This window comes from Procambarus clarkii, chromosome 55 (assembly GCF_040958095.1).
Source record: "Procambarus clarkii isolate CNS0578487 chromosome 55, FALCON_Pclarkii_2.0, whole genome shotgun sequence".
In the NCBI taxonomy this organism is placed as follows: Eukaryota; Metazoa; Arthropoda; class Malacostraca; order Decapoda; family Cambaridae; genus Procambarus; species Procambarus clarkii.
This window is the reverse complement of record NC_091204.1, coordinates 11,294,897-11,315,186: the sequence shown is the minus strand read 5'-3', so window position 1 is coordinate 11,315,186 and position 20,290 is coordinate 11,294,897. Positions and strand designations below refer to the sequence as shown.

The following is a 20,290-nucleotide window of genomic DNA, read 5'->3' as shown; positions in this document are numbered from 1 at the left end:
AGGCAGCTGCTATTGGTCCATACGAGGCAGCTCCTATTGGTCCATACAAGGCAGGTGCTATTGGTCCATACGAGGCAGCTGCTATTGGTCCATACGAGGCAGCTCCTATTGGTCCATACGAGGCAGCTGCTATTGGTCCATACGAGGCAGCTGCTATTGGTCCATACGAGGCAGGTGCTATTGGTCCATACGAGGCAGCTCCTATTGGTCCATACGAGGCAGCTGCTATTGGTCCATACGAGGCAGCTGCTATTGGTTCATACGAGGCAGCTGCTATTGGTCCATACGAGGCAGCTGCTATTGGTCCATACGAGGCAGCTGCTATTGGTCCATACGAGGCAGCTGCTATTGGTCCATACGAGGCAGCTGCTATTGGTCCATACGAGGCAGCTGCTATTGGTCCATACGAGGCAGCTGCTATTGGTCCATACGAGGCAGCTGCTATTGGTCCATACGAGGCAGCTCCTATTGGTCCATACGAGGCAGCTGCTATTGGTCCATACGAGGCAGGTGCTATTGGTCCATACGAGGCAGCTGCTATTGGTCCATACGAGGCAGCTGACCCATACGAGGCAGCTGCTATTGGTCCATACGAGGCAGCTGCTATTGGTCCATACGAGGCAGCTGCTATTGGTCCATACGAGGCAGCTGCTATTGGTCCATACGAGGCAGCTGACCCATACGAGGCAGCTGCTATTGGTCCATACGAGGCAGCTGCTATTGGTCCATACGAGGCAGCTGCTATTGGTCCATACGAGGCAGCTGCTATTGGTCCATACAAGGCAGGTGCTATTGGTCCATACGAGGTAGCTCCTATTGGTCCATACGAGGCAGCTGCTATTGGTCCATACGAGGCAGCTGCTATTGGTCCATACGAGGCAGCTCCTATTGGTCCATACAAGGCAGGTGCTATTGGTCCATACGAGGCAGCTGCTATTGGTCCATACGAGGCAGCTCCTATTGGTCCATACGAGGCAGCTGCTATTGGTCCATACGAGGCAGCTGCTATTGGTCCATACGAGGCAGGTGCTATTGGTCCATACGAGGCAGCTCCTATTGGTCCATACGAGGCAGCTGCTATTGGTCCATACGAGGCAGCTGCTATTGGTCCATACGAGGCAGCTGCTATTGGTCCATACGAGGCAGCTGCTATTGGTCCATACGAGGCAGCTGCTATTGGTCCATACGAGGCAGCTGCTATTGGTCCATACGAGGCAGCTGCTATTGGTCCATACGAGGCAGCTCCTATTGGTCCATACGAGGCAGCTGCTATTGGTCCATACGAGGCAGCTGCTATTGGTCCATACGAGGCAGCTGCTATTGGTCCATACGAGGCAGCTCCTATTGGTCCATACGAGGCAGCTGCTATTGGTCCATACGAGGCAGCTGCTATTGGTCCATACGAGGCAGCTCCTATTGGTCCATACGAGGCAGCTGCTATTGGTCCATACGAGGCAGGTGCTATTGGTCCATACGAGGCAGCTGCTATTGGTCCATACGAGGCAGCTGACCCATACGAGGCAGCTGCTATTGGTCCATACGAGGCAGCTGCTATTGGTCCATACGAGGTAGCTGCTATTGGTCCATACGAGGCAGCTGCTATTGGTCCATACGAGGCAGCTGCTATTGGTCCATACAAGGCAGGTGCTATTGGTCCATACGAGGTAGCTCCTATTGGTCCATACGAGGCAGCTGCTATTGGTCCATACGAGGCAGCTGCTATTGGTCCATACGAGGCAGCTCCTATTGGTCCATACAAGGCAGGTGCTATTGGTCCATACGAGGCAGCTGCTATTGGTCCATACGAGGCAGCTCCTATTGGTCCATACGAGGCAGCTGCTATTGGTCCATACGAGGCAGCTGCTATTGGTCCATACGAGGCAGGTGCTATTGGTCCATACGAGGCAGCTCCTATTGGTCCATACGAGGCAGCTGCTATTGGTCCATACGAGGCAGCTGCTATTGGTTCATACGAGGCAGCTGCTATTGGTCCATACGAGGCAGCTGCTATTGGTCCATACGAGGCAGGTGCTATTGGTCCATACGAGGCAGCTGCTATTGGTCCATACGAGGCAGCTGACCCATACGAGGCAGCTGCTATTGGTCCATACGAGGCAGCTGCTATTGGTCCATACGAGGCAGCTGCTATTGGTCCATACGAGGCAGCTGCTATTGGTCCATACGAGGCAGCTGCTATTGGTCCATACGAGGCAGCTGCTATTGGTCCATACAAGGCAGGTGCTATTGGTCCATACGAGGTAGCTCCTATTGGTCCATACGAGGCAGCTGCTATTGGTCCATACGAGGCAGCTGCTATTGGTCCATACGAGGCAGCTCCTATTGGTCCATACAAGGCAGGTGCTATTGGTCCATACGAGGCAGCTGCTATTGGTCCATACGAGGCAGCTCCTATTGGTCCATACGAGGCAGCTGCTATTGGTCCATACGAGGCAGCTGCTATTGGTCCATACGAGGCAGGTGCTATTGGTCCATACGAGGCAGCTCCTATTGGTCCATACGAGGCAGCTGCTATTGGTCCATACGAGGCAGCTGCTATTGGTCCATACGAGGCAGCTGCTATTGGTCCATACGAGGCAGCTGCTATTGGTCCATACGAGGCAGCTGCTATTGGTCCATACGAGGCAGCTGCTATTGGTCCATACGAGGCAGCTCCTATTGGTCCATACGAGGCAGCTGCTATTGGTCCATACGAGGCAGCTGCTATTGGTCCATACGAGGCAGCTGCTATTGGTCCATACGAGGCAGCTCCTATTGGTCCATACGAGGCAGCTGCTATTGGTCCATACGAGGCAGCTGCTATTGGTCCATACGAGGCAGCTCCTATTGGTCCATACGAGGCAGCTGCTATTGGTCCATACGAGGCAGGTGCTATTGGTCCATACGAGGCAGCTGCTATTGGTCCATACGAGGCAGCTGACCCATACGAGGCAGCTGCTATTGGTCCATACGAGGCAGCTGCTATTGGTCCATACGAGGCAGCTGCTATTGGTCCATACGAGGCAGCTGCTATTGGTCCATACGAGGCAGCTGCTATTGGTCCATACAAGGCAGGTGCTATTGGTCCATACGAGGTAGCTCCTATTGGTCCATACGAGGCAGCTGCTATTGGTCCATACGAGGCAGCTGCTATTGGTCCATACGAGGCAGCTCCTATTGGTCCATACAAGGCAGGTGCTATTGGTCCATACGAGGCAGCTGCTATTGGTCCATACGAGGCAGCTCCTATTGGTCCATACGAGGCAGCTGCTATTGGTCCATACGAGGCAGCTGCTATTGGTCCATACGAGGCAGGTGCTATTGGTCCATACGAGGCAGCTCCTATTGGTCCATACGAGGCAGCTGCTATTGGTCCATACGAGGCAGCTGCTATTGGTTCATACGAGGCAGCTGCTATTGGTCCATACGAGGCAGCTGCTATTGGTCCATACGAGGCAGCTGCTATTGGTCCATACGAGGCAGCTGCTATTGGTCCATACGAGGCAGCTGCTATTGGTCCATACGAGGCAGCTGCTATTGGTCCATACGAGGCAGCTGCTATTGGTCCATACGAGGCAGCTGCTATTGGTCCATACGAGGCAGCTCCTATTGGTCCATACGAGGCAGCTGCTATTGGTCCATACGAGGCAGGTGCTATTGGTCCATACGAGGCAGCTGCTATTGGTCCATACGAGGCAGCTGACCCATACGAGGCAGCTGCTATTGGTCCATACGAGGCAGCTGCTATTGGTCCATACGAGGCAGCTGACCCATACGAGGCAGCTGCTATTGGTCCATACGAGGCAGCTGCTATTGGTCCATACGAGGCAGCTGCTATTGGTCCATACGAGGCAGCTGCTATTGGTCCATACAAGGCAGGTGCTATTGGTCCATACGAGGTAGCTCCTATTGGTCCATACGAGGCAGCTGCTATTGGTCCATACGAGGCAGCTGCTATTGGTCCATACGAGGCAGCTCCTATTGGTCCATACAAGGCAGGTGCTATTGGTCCATACGAGGCAGCTGCTATTGGTCCATACGAGGCAGCTCCTATTGGTCCATACGAGGCAGCTGCTATTGGTCCATACGAGGCAGCTGCTATTGGTCCATACGAGGCAGGTGCTATTGGTCCATACGAGGCAGCTCCTATTGGTCCATACGAGGCAGCTGCTATTGGTCCATACGAGGCAGCTGCTATTGGTCCATACGAGGCAGCTGCTATTGGTCCATACGAGGCAGCTGCTATTGGTCCATACGAGGCAGCTGCTATTGGTCCATACGAGGCAGCTGCTATTGGTCCATACGAGGCAGCTCCTATTGGTCCATACGAGGCAGCTGCTATTGGTCCATACGAGGCAGCTCCTATTGGTCCATACGAGGCAGCTGCTATTGGTCCATACGAGGCAGCTCCTATTGGTCCATACGAGGCAGCTGCTATTGGTCCATACGAGGCAGCTGCTATTGGTCCATACGAGGCAGCTCCTATTGGTCCATACGAGGCAGCTGCTATTGGTCCATACGAGGCAGGTGCTATTGGTCCATACGAGGCAGCTGCTATTGGTCCATACGAGGCAGCTGACCCATACGAGGCAGCTGCTATTGGTCCATACGAGGCAGCTGCTATTGGTCCATACGAGGCAGCTGCTATTGGTCCATACGAGGCAGCTGCTATTGGTCCATACGAGGCAGGTGCTATTGGTCCATACGAGGTAGCTCCTATTGGTCCATACGAGGCAGCTGCTATTGGTCCATACGAGGCAGGTGCTATTGGTCCATACGAGGCAGCTGCTATTGGTCCATACGAGGCAGCTGACCCATACGAGGCAGCTGCTATTGGTCCATACGAGGCAGCTGCTATTGGTCCATACGAGGCAGCTGCTATTGGTCCATACGAGGCAGCTGCTATTGGTCCATACGAGGCAGCTGCTATTGGTCCATACGAGGTAGCTCCTATTGGTCCATACGAGGCAGCTGCTATTGGTCCATACGAGGCAGCTGCTATTGGTCCATACGAGGCAGCTCCTATTGGTCCATACAAGGCAGGTGCTATTGGTCCATACGAGGCAGCTGCTATTGGTCCATACGAGGCAGCTCCTATTGGTCCATACGAGGCAGCTGCTATTGGTCCATACGAGGCAGCTGCTATTGGTCCATACGAGGCAGGTGCTATTGGTCCATACGAGGCAGCTCCTATTGGTCCATACGAGGCAGCTGCTATTGGTCCATACGAGGCAGCTGCTATTGGTTCATACGAGGCAGCTGCTATTGGTCCATACGAGGCAGCTGCTATTGGTCCATACGAGGCAGCTGCTATTGGTCCATACGAGGCAGCTGCTATTGGTCCATACGAGGCAGCTGCTATTGGTCCATACGAGGCAGCTGCTATTGGTCCATACGAGGCAGCTGCTATTGGTCCATACGAGGCAGCTGCTATTGGTCCATACGAGGCAGCTCCTATTGGTCCATACGAGGCAGCTGCTATTGGTCCATACGAGGCAGCTGCTATTGGTCCATACGAGGCAGGTGCTATTGGTCCATACGAGGCAGCTCCTATTGGTCCATACGAGGCAGCTGCTATTGGTCCATACGAGGCAGCTGCTATTGGTCCATACGAGGCAGCTGCTATTGGTCCATACGAGGCAGCTGCTATTGGTCCATACGAGGCAGCTGCTATTGGTCCATACGAGGCAGCTGCTATTGGTCCATACGAGGCAGCTGCTATTGGTCCATACGAGGCAGCTCCTATTGGTCCATACGAGGCAGCTGCTATTGGTCCATACGAGGCAGCTGCTATTGGTCCATACGAGGCAGCTGCTATTGGTCCATACGAGGCAGCTCCTATTGGTCCATACGAGGCAGCTGCTATTGGTCCATACGAGGCAGCTGCTATTGGTCCATACGAGGCAGCTCCTATTGGTCCATACGAGGCAGCTGCTATTGGTCCATACGAGGCAGGTGCTATTGGTCCATACGAGGCAGCTGATATTGGTCCATACGAGGCAGCTGACCCATACGAGGCAGCTGCTATTGGTCCATACGAGGCAGCTGCTATTGGTCCATACGAGGCAGCTGCTATTGGTCCATACGAGGCAGCTGCTATTGGTCCATACGAGGCAGCTGCTATTGGTCCATACAAGGCAGGTGCTATTGGTCCATACGAGGTAGCTCCTATTGGTCCATACGAGGCAGCTGCTATTGGTCCATACGAGGCAGCTGCTATTGGTCCATACGAGGCAGCTCCTATTGGTCCATACAAGGCAGGTGCTATTGGTCCATACGAGGCAGCTGCTATTGGTCCATACGAGGCAGCTCCTATTGGTCCATACGAGGCAGCTGCTATTGGTCCATACGAGGCAGCTGCTATTGGTCCATACGAGGCAGGTGCTATTGGTCCATACGAGGCAGCTCCTATTGGTCCATACGAGGCAGCTGCTATTGGTCCATACGAGGCAGCTGCTATTGGTTCATACGAGGCAGCTGCTATTGGTCCATACGAGGCAGCTGCTATTGGTCCATACGAGGCAGCTGCTATTGGTCCATACGAGGCAGCTGCTATTGGTCCATACGAGGCAGCTGCTATTGGTCCATACGAGGCAGCTGCTATTGGTCCATACGAGGCAGCTGCTATTGGTCCATACGAGGCAGCTGCTATTGGTCCATACGAGGCAGCTCCTATTGGTCCATACGAGGCAGCTGCTATTGGTCCATACCAGGCAGGTGCTATTGGTCCATACGAGGCAGCTGCTATTGGTCCATACGAGGCAGCTGACCCATACGAGGCAGCTGCTATTGGTCCATACGAGGCAGCTGCTATTGGTCCATACGAGGCAGCTGCTATTGGTCCATACGAGGCAGGTGCTATTGGTCCATACGAGGCAGCTCCTATTGGTCCATACGAGGCAGCTGCTATTGGTCCATACGAGGCAGCTGCTATTGGTTCATACGAGGCAGCTGCTATTGGTCCATACGAGGCAGCTGCTATTGGTCCATACGAGGCAGCTGCTATTGGTCCATACGAGGCAGCTGCTATTGGTCCATACGAGGCAGCTGCTATTGGTCCATACGAGGCAGCTGCTATTGGTCCATACGAGGCAGCTGCTATTGGTCCATACGAGGCAGCTGCTATTGGTCCATACGAGGCAGCTCCTATTGGTCCATACGAGGCAGCTGCTATTGGTCCATACCAGGCAGGTGCTATTGGTCCATACGAGGCAGCTGCTATTGGTCCATACGAGGCAGCTGACCCATACGAGGCAGCTGCTATTGGTCCATACGAGGCAGCTGCTATTGGTCCATACGAGGCAGCTGCTATTGGTCCATACGAGGCAGCTGACCCATACGAGGCAGCTGCTATTGGTCCATACGAGGCAGCTGCTATTGGTCCATACGAGGCAGCTGCTATTGGTCCATACGAGGCAGCTGCTATTGGTCCATACAAGGCAGGTGCTATTGGTCCATACGAGGTAGCTCCTATTGGTCCATACGAGGCAGCTGCTATTGGTCTATACGAGGCAGCTGCTATTGGTCCATACGAGGCAGCTCCTATTGGTCCATACAAGGCAGGTGCTATTGGTCCATACGAGGCAGCTGCTATTGGTCCATACGAGGCAGCTCCTATTGGTCCATACGAGGCAGCTGCTATTGGTCCATACGAGGCAGCTGCTATTGGTCCATACGAGGCAGGTGCTATTGGTCCATACGAGGCAGCTCCTATTGGTCCATACGAGGCAGCTGCTATTGGTCCATACGAGGCAGCTGCTATTGGTCCATACGAGGCAGCTGCTATTGGTCCATACGAGGCAGCTGCTATTGGTCCATACGAGGCAGCTGCTATTGGTCCATACGAGGCAGCTGCTATTGGTCCATACGAGGCAGCTGCTATTGGTCCATACGAGGCAGCTCCTATTGGTCCATACGAGGCAGCTGCTATTGGTCCATACGAGGCAGCTGCTATTGGTCCATACGAGGCAGCTGCTATTGGTCCATACGAGGCAGCTCCTATTGGTCCATACGAGGCAGCTGCTATTGGTCCATACGAGGCAGCTGCTATTGGTCCATACGAGGCAGCTGCTATTGGTCCATACGAGGCAGGTGCTATTGGTCCATACGAGGCAGGTGCTATTGGTCCATACGAGGCAGCTCCTATTGGTCCATACGAGGCAGCTCCTATTGGTCCATACGAGGCAGCTGCTATTGGTCCATACGAGGCAGCTGCTATTGGTCCATACGAGGCAGCTGCTATTGGTCCATACGAGGCAGCTGCTATTGGTCCATACGAGGCAGCTGCTATTGGTCCATACGAGGCAGCTGCTATTGGTCCATACGAGGCAGCTCCTATTGGTCCATACGAGGCAGCTGCTATTGGTCCATACGAGGCAGCTGCTATTGGTCCATACGAGGCAGCTCCTATTGGTCCATACGAGGCAGCTCCTATTGGTCCATACGAGGCAGCTGCTATTGGTCCATACGAGGCAGCTCCTATTGGTCCATACGAGGCAGCTGCTATTGGTCCATACGAGGCAGCTGCTATTGGTTCATACGAGGCAGCTGCTATTGGTCCATACGAGGCAGCTGCTATTGGTCCATACGAGGCAGCTGCTATTGGTCCATACGAGGCAGCTGCTATTGGTCCATACGAGGCAGCTGCTATTGGTCCATACGAGGCAGCTGCTATTGGTCCATACGAGGCAGCTGCTATTGGTCCATACGAGGCAGCTGCTATTGGTCCATACGAGGCAGCTCCTATTGGTCCATACGAGGCAGCTGCTATTGGTCCATACGAGGCAGGTGCTATTGGTCCATACGAGGCAGCTGCTATTGGTCCATACGAGGCAGCTGACCCATACGAGGCAGCTGCTATTGGTCCATACGAGGCAGCTGCTATTGGTCCATACGAGGTAGCTGCTATTGGTCCATACGAGGCAGCTGACCCATACGAGGCAGCTGCTATTGGTCCATACGAGGCAGCTGCTATTGGTCCATACGAGGCAGCTGCTATTGGTCCATACGAGGCAGCTGCTATTGGTCCATACGAGGCAGCTGCTATTGGTCCATACAAGGCAGGTGCTTTTGGTCCATACGAGGTAGCTCCTATTGGTCCATACGAGGCAGCTGCTATTGGTCCATACGAGGCAGCTGCTATTGGTCCATACGAGGCAGCTCCTATTGGTCCATACAAGTCAGGTGCTATTGGTCCATACGAGGCAGCTGCTATTGGTCCATACGAGGCAGCTCCTATTGGTCCATACGAGGCAGCTATTGGTCCATACGAGGCAGCTGCTATTGGTCCATACGAGGCAGGTGCTATTGGTCCATACGAGGCAGCTCCTATTGGTCCATACGAGGCAGCTGCTATTGGTCCATACGAGGCAGCTGCTATTGGTCCATACGAGGCAGCTGCTATTGGTCCATACGAGGCAGCTGCTATTGGTCCATACGAGGCAGCTGCTATTGGTCCATACGAGGCAGCTCCTATTGGTCCATACGAGGCAGCTCCTATTGGTCCATACGAGGCAGCTGCTATTGGTCCATACGAGGCAGCTGCTATTGGTCCATACGAGGCAGCTGCTATTGGTCCATACGAGGCAGCTCCTATTGGTCCATACGAGGCAGCTGCTATTGGTCCATACGAGGCAGCTGCTATTGGTCCATACGAGGCAGCTGCTATTGGTCCATACGAGGCAGCTGCTATTGGTCCATACGAGGCAGCTCCTATTGACCTGTAGGTTACTACAGAACCCTCCACGAGGACAGGCAGCCGGCGGCTTGTCACAGGAATAGTTGCAAATAGGCGGAATAGCTTATATCTTGATTGTTTTATATCTTGCCAGGTTTCCATAGCTCATGGTAAGCCTTAAATATATATTTTTAACGTAGAGAACATGTCCTCTCACCGTGGCGGCGGCGCAGAACAAACAGTGGAACGTTAGGAAGGGAAAGATGCGCTATATACATTGGTAAAGTCATTGCTTGTTCACTGTTCAATAGAAAGAGGAATCACTCTGACCAGCAGTTCAAAAAACTGGATTGAAAATTCCTCTGCAGCAAAAAATTTTGCAAATAAATTAGATTTGCTTTAGAGTTGATTATTTTCTTAGGTAGTTGTGCTTGTGTGGGGGTTGAGCTCTGGCTCTTTGGCCCCGCCTCTCAATTCATTGATTTTTTTTGTCCCCACACACACATGCACACCAGGAAGGAGCTCCGTAGCATTTGGTCTAACTCCAAGGTATATCTATTGATTGCTAGGTGGACAGGAGGATTAGGGTGAAAGAAACTCTGCCCAGAACCTTGGGACTATGATTCACGAGCGCTGTCCACTCAGCCCTCAGGTCCCCGTGTGTGTGTGTGTGTGTGTGTGTGTGTGTGTTCACTTAAATTAAGTAAGCAGAGAATTAAAAAAATGCAACCGTTAAAAAACCGTTTTTTCAAATTTCAAATTTCAAAAATTTAAAAACTACCAACGTTCAACGGCCAATTTTTTTTTTTCATAGAAAATGCGTTTTACCAATTAAAACGTCTCCGCAATTTCTTGACGCAGACCAGAACGTCGGAATTACAACGTTTTAACGCAATTAAACCACCGCAATGCTTACGTTTATCTCATACTGATGCCTGATGCCAGCAGGAACAGCTTCGTAAACTGGCAATTAGACAACGACCCGTTGCATTATTTACGTTCCAAACTAGCCTAAAACCACTTAAATTCGACGTTCGTAAAATATCTTGCAATGTGCAAGAATGATCTTGCTCGCACGAATACAATTATCATGTTATTAAGGTAATGTTAGGTTGGTGTTAATTGTCCGTCAAGCTGTTAAGTCTGAGACATTAACATGGTTTGGTTCATGTTAATGGGAGTTGTTGTAATGTGTAAGTTATATGAGGTTTATATTATACTGTTGTGACACCTTGGCTCCGTGGGTGTTGGTGGGTGTTTGTTGGTGGGTGTTGGTGTTGGGTGTTGGTGGGTGTTGGTGGGCGTTGGTGGGTGTTTGTTGGTGGGTGTTGGTGGATGTTGGTGGGTGTTGGTTGGCTCCGTGGGTGTTGGTGGGTGTTGGTGGGTGTTGGTGTTGGTGGGTGTTGGTTGGCTCCGTGGGTGTTTGTGGGTGTTGGTGGGTGTTTGTTGGTGGGTGTTGGTGGGTGTTGGTTGGCTCCGTGGGTGTTGGTGGGTGTTGGTGTTTGTGGGTGTTGGTGTTTGTGGGTGTTGGTGGGTGTTTGTTGGTGGGTGTTTGTTGGTGGGTGTTTGTTGGTGGGTGTTGGTGTTGGTGGGTGTTGGTGTTTGTGGGTGTTGGTGGGTGTTTGTTGGTGGGTGTTTGTTGGTGGGTGTTGGTGTTTGTGGGTGTTGGTGGGTGTTTGTTGGTGGGTGTTGGTGTTGGTGGGTGTTGGTTGGCTCCGTGGGTGTTTGTGGGTGTTGGTGGGTGTTGGTGTTTGTGGGTGTTGGTGTTTGTGGGTGTTGGTGGGTGTTTGTTGGTGGGTGTTTGTTGGTGGGTGTTTGTTGGTGGGTGTTGGTGTTGGTGGGTGTTGGTTGGCTCCGTGGGTGTTTGTGGGTGTTGGTGGGTGTTTGTTGGTGGGTGTTGGTGGGTGTTTGTTGGTGGGTGTTGGTGGGTGTTGGTGTTGGTGGGTGTTGGTGGGTGTTGGTTGGCTCCGTGGGTGTTTGTGGGTGTTGGAGGGTGTTGCTGGGTGTTTGTGCTGAGTGTTTGTGCTGGGTGTTGCTGGGTGTTTGTGCTGGGTGTTTGTGCTGGGTGTTTGTTGCTGGGTGTTTGTGCTAGGTGTTTGTTGCTGGGTGTTTGTTGCTGGGTGTTTGTTGCTGGGTGTTTGTGCTGGGTGTTTGTGCTGGGTGTTTGTGCTGGGTGTTTGTGCTGGGTGTTTGTGCTGGGTGTTTGTGCTGGGTGTTTGTGCTGGGTGTTGCTGGGTGTTTGTGCTGGGTGTTTGTGCTGGGTGTTTGTGCTGGGTGCTTGTGCTGGGTGTTTGTTGCTAAGTGTTTGTTGCTGGGTGTTTGTGCTGGGTGTTTCTGGGTGTTGCTGGGTGTTTGTGCTGGGTGTTTGTTGCTGGGTGTTTGTGCTGGGTGTTTCTGGGTGTTGCTGGGTGTTTGTGCTGGGTGTTTCTGGGTGTTGCTGGGTGTTTGTGCTGGGTGTTTGTTGCTGGGTGTTTGTGCTGGGTGTTTCTGGGTGTTGCTGGGTGTTTGTGCTGGGTGTTTGTTGCTGGGTGTTTGTTGCTGGGTGTTTGTTGCTGGGTGTTTGTGCTGGGTGTTTGTGATGGGTGTTGCTGGGTGTTTGTGCTGGGTGTTTGTGCTGGGTGTTTGTGCTGGGTGTTTGTTGCTGGGTGTTGCTGGGTGTTTGTTGTTGGGTGTTTGTGCTGGGTGTTTGTGCTGGGTGTTTCTGGGTGTTGCTGGGTGTTTGTGCTGGGTGTTTGTTGCTGGGTGTTTGTGCTGGGTGTTTGTGCTGGGTGTTTGTGCTGGGTGTTTGTGCTGGGTGTTTGTGCTGGGTGTTTGTTGTTGGGTGTTTGTGCTGGGTGTTTGTGCTGGGTGTTTCTGGGTGTTGCTGGGTGTTTGTGCTGGGTGTTTGTTGCTGGGTGTTTGTGCTGGGTGTTTGTGCTGGGTGTTTGTGCTGGGTGTTTGTGCTGGGTGTTTGTGCTGGGTGTTTGTTGCTGGGTGTTTGTGCTGGGTGTTTGTGCTGGGTGTTTGTGCTGGGTGTTTGTGCTGGGTGTTTGTGCTGGGTGTTTGTTGCTGGGTGTTTGTTGTTGGGTGTTTGTGCTGGGTGTTGCTGGGTGTTTGTTGCTGGGTGTTTGTGCTGGGTGTTTGTGCTGGGTGTTTGTGCTGGGTGCTGCTGGGTGTTGCTGGGTGTTTGTGCTGGGTGTTGCTGGGTGTTTGTTGTTGAGTGTTTGTGCTGGGTGTTTGTGCTGGGTGTTTGTGCTGGGTGTTGCTGGGTGTTTGTTGTTGAGTGTTTGTGCTGGGTGTTTGTGCTGGGTGTTTGTTGCTGGGTGTTTGTGCTGGGTGTTTGTGCTGGGTGTTTGTGCTGAGTGTTGCTGGGTGTTGCTGGGTGTTGCTGGGTGTTTGTGCTGGGTGTTTGTGCTGGGTGTTGCTGGGTGTTGCTGGGTATTTGTGCTGGGTGTTGCTGGGTGTTTGTTGTTGAGTGTTTGTGCTGGGTGTTTGTGCTGGGTGTTTGTGCTGGGTGTTTGTGCTGGGTGTTTGTGCTGGGTGTTTGTTGCTGGGTGTTTGTGCTGGGTGTTTGTGCTGGGTGTTTGTGCTGGGTGTTTGTGCTGGGTGTTGATGGGTGTTTGTGCTGGGTGTTTGTGCTGGGTGTTTGTGCTGGGTGTTTGTGCTGGGTGTTTGTGCTGGGTGTTGCTGGGTGTTTGTTGTTGGGTGTTTGTGCTGGGTGTTGGTGCTGGGTGTATGTGCTGGGTGTTTGTGCTGGGTGTTTGTGCTGGGTGTTTGTGCTGGGTGTTTGTGCTGGGTGTTGCTGGGTGTTTGTTGTTGGGTGTTTGTGCTGGGTGTTTGTGCTGGGTGTTTGTGCTGGGTGTTTGTTGCTGGGTGTTTGTGCTGGGTGTTTGTGCTGGGTGTTGCTGGGTGTTGCTGGGTGTTTGTGCTGGGTGTTTGTGCTGGGTGTTTGTGCTGGGTGTTGCTGGGTGTTTGTTGTTGGGTGTTTGTGCTGGGTGTTGGTGCTGGGTGTTTGTGCTGGGTGTTTGTGCTGGGTGTTTGTGCTGGGTGTTTGTTGCTGGGTGTTTGTGCTGGGTGTTGCTGGGTGTTTGTTGCTGGGTATTTGTGCTGGGTGTTTGTTGCTGGGTGTTTGTGCTGGGTGTTTGTGCTGGGTGTTTGTGCTGGGTGTTTGTGCTGGGTGTTTGTTGCTGGGTGTTTGTGCTGGGTGTTTGTTGCTGGGTGTTTGTGCTGGGTGTTTGTGCTGGGTGTTTGTGCTGGGTGTTTGTGCTGGGTGTTTGTTGCTGGGTGTTTGTGCTGGGTGTTTGTGCTGGGTGTTGCTGGGTGTTGCTTGGTGTTTGTGCTGGGTGTTTGTGCTGGGTGTTGCTGGGTGTTGCTGGGTGTTTGTTGTTGGGTGTTTGTGCTGGGTGTTTGTGCTGGGTGTTTGTGCTGGGTGTTTGTGCTGGGTGTTGCTGGGTGTTTGTGCTGGGTGTTTGTTGCTGGGTGTTTGTGCTGGGTGTTTGTGCTGGGTGTTCGTGCTGGGTGTTTGTGCTGGGTGTTGCTGGGTGTTGCTGGGTGTTTGTGCTGGGTGTTGCAGGGTGTTTGTGCTGGGTGTTTGTGCTGGGTGTTTGTGCTGGGTGTTTGTTGCAGGGTGTTTGTTGCAGGGTGTTTGTTGCAGGGTGTTTGTGCTGGGTGTTTGTGCTGGGTGTTTGTTGCAGGGTGTTTGTGCTGGGTGTTTGTGCTGGGTGTTTGTGCTGGGTGTTTGTTGCAGGGTGTTTGTTGCTGGGTGTTTGTTGCAGGGTGTTTGTGCTGGGTGTTTGTGCTGGGTGTTTGTTGCAGGGTGTTTGCGCTGGGTGTTTGTGCTGGGTGTTTGTGCTGGGTGTTTGTGCTGGGTGTTGCTGGGTGTTTGTGCTGGGTGTTTGTGCTGGGTGTTTGTGCTGGGTGTTGCAGGGTGTTTGTGCTGGGTGTTGCTGGGTGTTTGTGCTGGGTGTTTGTGCTGGGTGTTTGTTGCTAAGTGTTTGTTGCAGGGTGTTTGTGCTGGGTGTTTGTGCTGGGTGTTTGTGCTGGGTGTTTGTGCTGGGTGTTTGTGCTGGGTGTTTGTGCTGGGTGTTTGTGCTGGGTGTTTGTTGCTAAGTGTTTGTTGCTGGGTGTTTGTGCTGGGTGTTTGTGCTGGGTGTTTCTGGGTGTTGCTGGGTGTTTGTGCTGGGTGTTTGTTGCTGGGTGTTTGTGCTGGGTGTTTGTGCTAGGTGTTTGTGCTGGGTGTTTGTTGCTGGGTGTTTGTGCTGGGTGTTTGTTGCTGGGTGTTTGTGCTGGGTGTTTGTGCTGGGTGTTTGTTGCTGGGTGTTTGTGCTGGGTGTTTGTTGCTGGGTGTTTGTGCTGGGTGTTTGTGCTAGGTGTTTGTGCTGGGTGTTTGTTGCTGGGTGTTTGTGCTGGGTGTTTGTTGCTGGGTGTTTGTGCTGGGTGTTTGTGCTGGGTGTTTGTGCTGGGTGTTTGTTGCTAGGTGTTTGTTGTTGGGTGTTTGTGCTGGGTGTTTGTGCTGGGTGTTTCTGGGTGTTGCTGGGTGTTTGTGCTGGGTGTTTGTGCTGGGTGTTTGTGCTGGGTGTTTGTGCTGGGTGTTTCTGGGTGTTGCTGGGTGTTTGTGCTGGGTGTTTGTTGCTGGGTGTTTGTTGCTGGGTGTTTGTGCTGGGTGTTGTTGGGTGTTTGTGCTGGGTGTTTGTTGCTGGGTGTTTGTGCTGGGTGTTGTTGGGTGTTGCTGGGTGTTTGTGCTGGGTGTTGTTGGGTGTTGCTGGGTGTTTGTGCTGGGTGTTTGTGCTGGGTGTTTGTTGCTGGGTGTTTGTGCTGGGTGTTTGTGCCGGGTGTTTGTGCTGGGTGTTTGTGCTGGGTGTTTGTGCTGGGTGTTTGTGCTGGGTGTTTGTTGCTGGGTGTTTGTGCTGGGTGTTTGTGCTGGGTGTTTGTGCTGGGTGTTGCTGGGTGTTGCTGGGTGTTTGTGCTGGGTGTTTGTGCTGGGTGTTTGTGCCGGGTGCTTGTGCTGGGTGTTTGTGCTGGGTGTTTGTGCTGGGTGGTGCTGGGTGTTGCTGGGTGTTTGTGCTGGGTGTTCCTGGGTGTTTGTTGCTGGGTGTTTGTGCTGGGTGTTTGTGCTGGGTGTTGCTGGGTGTTTGTGCTGGGTGTTTGTGCTGGGTGTTTGTTGCTGGGTGTTTGTTGCTGGGTGTTTGTGCTGGGTGTTTGTGCTGGGTGTTTGTGCTGGGTGTTGCTGGGTGTTGCTGGGTGTTTGTGCTGGGTGTTTGTGCTGGGTGTTTGTGCTGGGTGTTTGTGCTGGGTGTTGCTGGGTGTTTGTGCTGGGTGTTTGTGCTGGGTGTTTGTGCTGGGTGTTTGTGCTGAGTGTTTGTGCTGGGTGTTGCTGGGTGTTTGTGCTGGGTGTTGCTGGGTGTTTGTGCTGGGTGTTTGTGCTGGGTGTTTGTGCTGGGTGTTTGTGCTGGGTGTTTGTGCTGGGTGTTTGTTGCTGGGTGTTTGTGCTGGGTGTTTGTTGCTGGGTGTTTGTGCTGGGTGTTGCTGGGTGTTTGTGCTGGGTGTTTGTGCTGGGTGTTTGTTGCTGGGTGTTTGTGCTGGGTGTTTGTGCTGAGTGTTTGTGCTGGGTGTTTGTGCTGGGTGTTTGTGCTGGGTGTTTGTGCTGGGTGTTTGTGCTGGGTGTTTGTGCTGGGTGTTTGTGCTGGGTGTTTGTGCTGAGTGTTTGTGCTGGGTGTTTGTGCTGGGTGTTTGTTGCTGGGTGTTTGTGCTGGGTGTTTGTACTGGGTGTTTGTGCTGGGTGTTGCTGGGTGTTGCTGGGTGTTTGTGCTGGGTGTTTGTTGCTGGGTGTTTGTGCTGGGTGTTTGTGCTGGGTGTTGCTGGGTGTTTGTTGTTGGGTGTTGCTGGGTGTTTGTGCTGGGTGTTTGTGCTGGGTGTTTGTGCTGGGTGTTGCTGGGTGTTTGTTGTTGGGTGTTGCTGGGTGTTTGTGCTGGGTGTTTGTGCTGGGTGTTTGTGCTGGGTGTTGCTGGGTGTTTGTTGTTGGGTGTTGCTGGGTGTTTGTGCTGGGTGTTTGTGCTGGGTGTTTGTGCTGGGTGTTTGTGCTGGGTGTTGCTGGGTGTTTGTTGTTGGGTGTTGCTGGGTGTTGCTGGGTGTTTGTGCTGGGTGTTTGTGCTGGGTGTTTGTGCTGGGTGTTTGTGCTGGGTGTTTGTGCTGGGTGTTGCTGGGTGTTTGTTGTTGGGTGTTTGTGCTGGGTGTTTGTGCTGGGTGTTTGTGCTGGGTGTTTGTGCTGGGTGTTTGTTGCTGGGTGTTTGTGCTGGGTGTTTGTGCTGGGTGTTTGTGCTGGGTGTTGCTGGGTGTTGCTGGGTGTTTGTGCTGGGTGTTTGTGCTGGGTGTTTGTGCTGGGTGTTTGTGCTGGGTGTTTGTGCTGAGTGTTTGTGCTGGGTGTTGCTGGGTGTTTGTGCTGGGTGTTTGTGCTGGGTGTTTGTGCTGGGTGTTTGTGCTGGGTGTTTGTGCTGAGTGTTTGTGCTGGGTGTTGCTGGGTGTTTGTGCTGGGTGTTGCTGGGTGTTTGTGCTGGGTGTTTGTGCTGGGTGTTTGTGCTGGGTGTTTGTGCTGGGTGTTTGTGCTGGGTGTTTGTGCTGGGTGTTTGTTGCTGGGTGTTTGTGCTGGGTGTTTGTTGCTGGGTGTTTGTGCTGGGTGTTGCTGGGTGTTTGTGCTGGGTGTTTGTGCTGGGTGTTTGTTGCTGGGTGTTTGTGCTGGGTGTTTGTGCTGGGTGTTTGTGCTGGGTGTTGCTGGGTGTTGCTGGGTGTTTGTGCTGGGTGTTTGTTGCTGGGTGTTTGTGCTGGGTGTTTGTGCTGGGTGTTGCTGGGTGTTTGTTGTTGGGTGTTGCTGGGTGTTTGTGCTGGGTGTTTGTGCTGGGTGTTTGTGCTGGGTGTTGCTGGGTGTTTGTTGTTGGGTGTTGCTGGGTGTTTGTGCTGGGTGTTTGTGCTGGGTGTTTGTGCTGGGTGTTGCTGGGTGTTTGTTGTTGGGTGTTGCTGGGTGTTTGTGCTGGGTGTTTGTGCTGGGTGTTTGTGCTGGGTGTTGCTGGGTGTTTGTTGTTGGGTGTTGCTGGGTGTTTGTGCTGGGTGTTTGTGCTGGGTGTTTGTGCTGGGTGTTTGTGCTGGGTGTTTGTGCTGGGTGTTTGTGCTGGGTGTTTGTGCTGGGTGTTGCTGGGTGTTTGTTGTTGGGTGTTTGTGCTGGGTGTTTGTGCTGGGTGTTTGTGCTGGGTGTTTGTGCTGGGTGTTTGTTGCTGGGTGTTTGTGCTGGGTGTTTGTGCTGGGTGTTTGTGCTGGGTGTTGCTGGGTGTTTGTGCTGGGTGTTTGTGCTGGGTGTTTGTGCTGGGTGTTTGTGCTGGGTGTTTGTGCTGGGTGTTTGTGCTGGGTGTTTGTGCTGGGTGTTGCTGGGTGTTTGTGCTGGGTGTTTGTGCTGGGTGTTTGTGCTGGGTGTTTGTGCTGGGTGTTTGTGCTGGGTGTTTGTGCTGGGTGTTGCTGGGTGTTTGTGCTGGGTGTTGCTGGGTGTTTGTGCTGGGTGTTTGTGCTGGGTGTTTGTGCTGGGTGTTTGTGCTGGGTGTTTGTGCTGGGTGTTTGTGCTGGGTGTTTGTTGATGGGTGTTTGTGCTGGGTGTTTGTTGCTGGGTGTTTGTGCTGGGTGTTGCTGGGTGTTTGTGCTGGGTGTTTGTGCTGGGTGTTTGTTGCTGGGTGTTTGTGCTGGGTGTTTGTGCTGGGTGTTTGTGCTGGGTGTTTGTGCTGGGTGTTTGTGCTGGGTGTTTGTGCTGGGTGTTTGTGCTGGGTGTTTGTGCTGAGTGTTTGTGCTGGGTGTTTGTGCTGGGTGTTTGTTGCTGGGTGTTTGTGCTGGGTGTTTGTGCTGGGTGTTGCTGGGTGTTGCTGGATGTTTGTGCTGGGTGTTTGTTGCTGGGTGTTTGTGCTGGGTGTTTGTGCTGGGTGTTGCTGGGTGTTTGTTGTTGGGTGTTGCTGGGTGTTTGTGCTGGGTGTTTGTGCTGGGTGTTTGTGCTAGGTGTTGCTGGGTGTTTGTTGTTGGGTGTTGCTGGGTGTTTGTGCTGGGTGTTTGTGCTGGGTGTTTGTGCTGGGTGTTTGTGCTGGGTGTTTGTGCTGGGTGTTTGTGCTGGGTGTTGCTGGGTGTTTGTTGTTGGGTGTTGCTGGGTGTTTGTGCTGGGTGTTTGTGCTGGGTGTTTGTGCTGGGTGTTTGTGCTGGGTGTTTGTGCTGGGTGTTTGTGCTGGGTGTTGCTGGGTGTTTGTTGTTGGGTGTTTGTGCTGGGTGTTTGTGCTGGGTGTTTGTGCTGGGTGTTTGTTGCTGGGTGTTTGTGCTGGGTGTTTGTGCTGGGTGTTTGTGCTGGGTGTTGCTGGGTGTTGCTGGGTGTTTGTGCTGGGTGTTTGTGCTGGGTGTTTGTGCTGGGTGTTTGTGCTGGGTGTTTGTGCTGAGTGTTTGTGCTGTGTGTTGCTGGGTGTTTGTGCTGGGTGTTTGTGCTGGGTGTTTGTGCTGGGTGTTTGTGCTGGGTGTTTGTGCTGAGTGTTTGTGCTGGGTGTTGCTGGGTGTTTGTGCTGGGTGTTTGTGCTGGGTGTTTGTGCTGGGTGTTTGTGCTGGGTGTTTGTGCTGGGTGTTTGTGCTGGGTGTTTGTGCTGGGTGTTGTTGGGTGTTTGTTGCTGGGTGTTTGTGCTGGGTGTTTGTGCTGGGTGTTTGTGCTGGGTGTTGTTGGGTGTTTGTTGCTGGGTGTTTGTGCTGGGTGTTTGTGCTGGGTGTTGCTGGGTGTTTGTTGCTGGGTGTTTGTGCTGGGTGTTTGTGCTGGGTGTTTGTTGCTGGGTGTTTGTGCTGGGTGTTTGTGCTGGGTGTTTGTGCTGGGTGTTGCTGGGTGTTGCTGGGTGTTTGTGCTGGGTGTTTGTGCTGGGTGTTTGTGCTGGGTGTTTGTGCTGGGTGTTTGTTGCTGGGTGTTTGTGCTGGGTGTTTGTGCTGGGTGTTTGTGCTGGGTGTTGCTGGGTGTTTGTGCTGGGTGTTGCTGGGTGTTTGTGCTGGGTGTTGCTGGGTGTTTGTGCTGGGTGTTTGTGCTGGGTGTTTGTGCTGGGTGTTTGTGCTGGGTGTTTGTGCTGGGTGTTGCTGGGTGTTTGTGCTGGGTGTTTGTGCTGGGTGTTTGTGCTGGGTGTTTGTGCTGGGTGTTGCTGGGTGTTTGTGCTGGGTGTTTGTTGCTGGGTGTTTGTGCTGGGTGTTTGTGCTGGGTGTTTGTGCTGGGTGTTTGTGCTGGGTGTTTGTTGCTGGGTGTTTGTGCTGGGTGTTTGTGCTGGGTGTTGCTGGGTGTTGCTTGGTGTTTGTGCTGGGTGTTGCTGGGTGTTTGTTGTTGGGTGTTTGTGCTGGGTGTTTGTGCTGGGTGTTTGTGCTGGGTGTTTGTGCTGGGTGTTGCTGGGTGTTTGTGCTGGGTGTTTGTTGCTGGGTGTTTGTGCTGGGTGTTTGTGCTGGGTGTTTGTGCTGGGTGTTTGTGCTGGGTGTTGCTGGGTGTTGCTGGGTGTTTGTGCTGGGTGTTGCAGGGTGTTTGTGCTGGGTGTTTGTGCTGGGTGTTTGTGCTGGGTGTTTGTTGCAGGGTGTTTGTTGCAGGGTGTTTGTTGCAGGGTGTTTGTG

The 20,290-nt window shown here is 53.0% G+C and overlaps 1 protein-coding gene across 1 annotated transcript in view; it reads left to right on the top strand.

Moving 5' to 3' along the window:
* The window catches only part of LOC138352877 (adhesive plaque matrix protein-like), a 58,972-nt gene that overhangs the window by 11,966 nt on the left and 26,716 nt on the right, over positions 1-20,290 (top strand). The window lies entirely within an intron of this gene.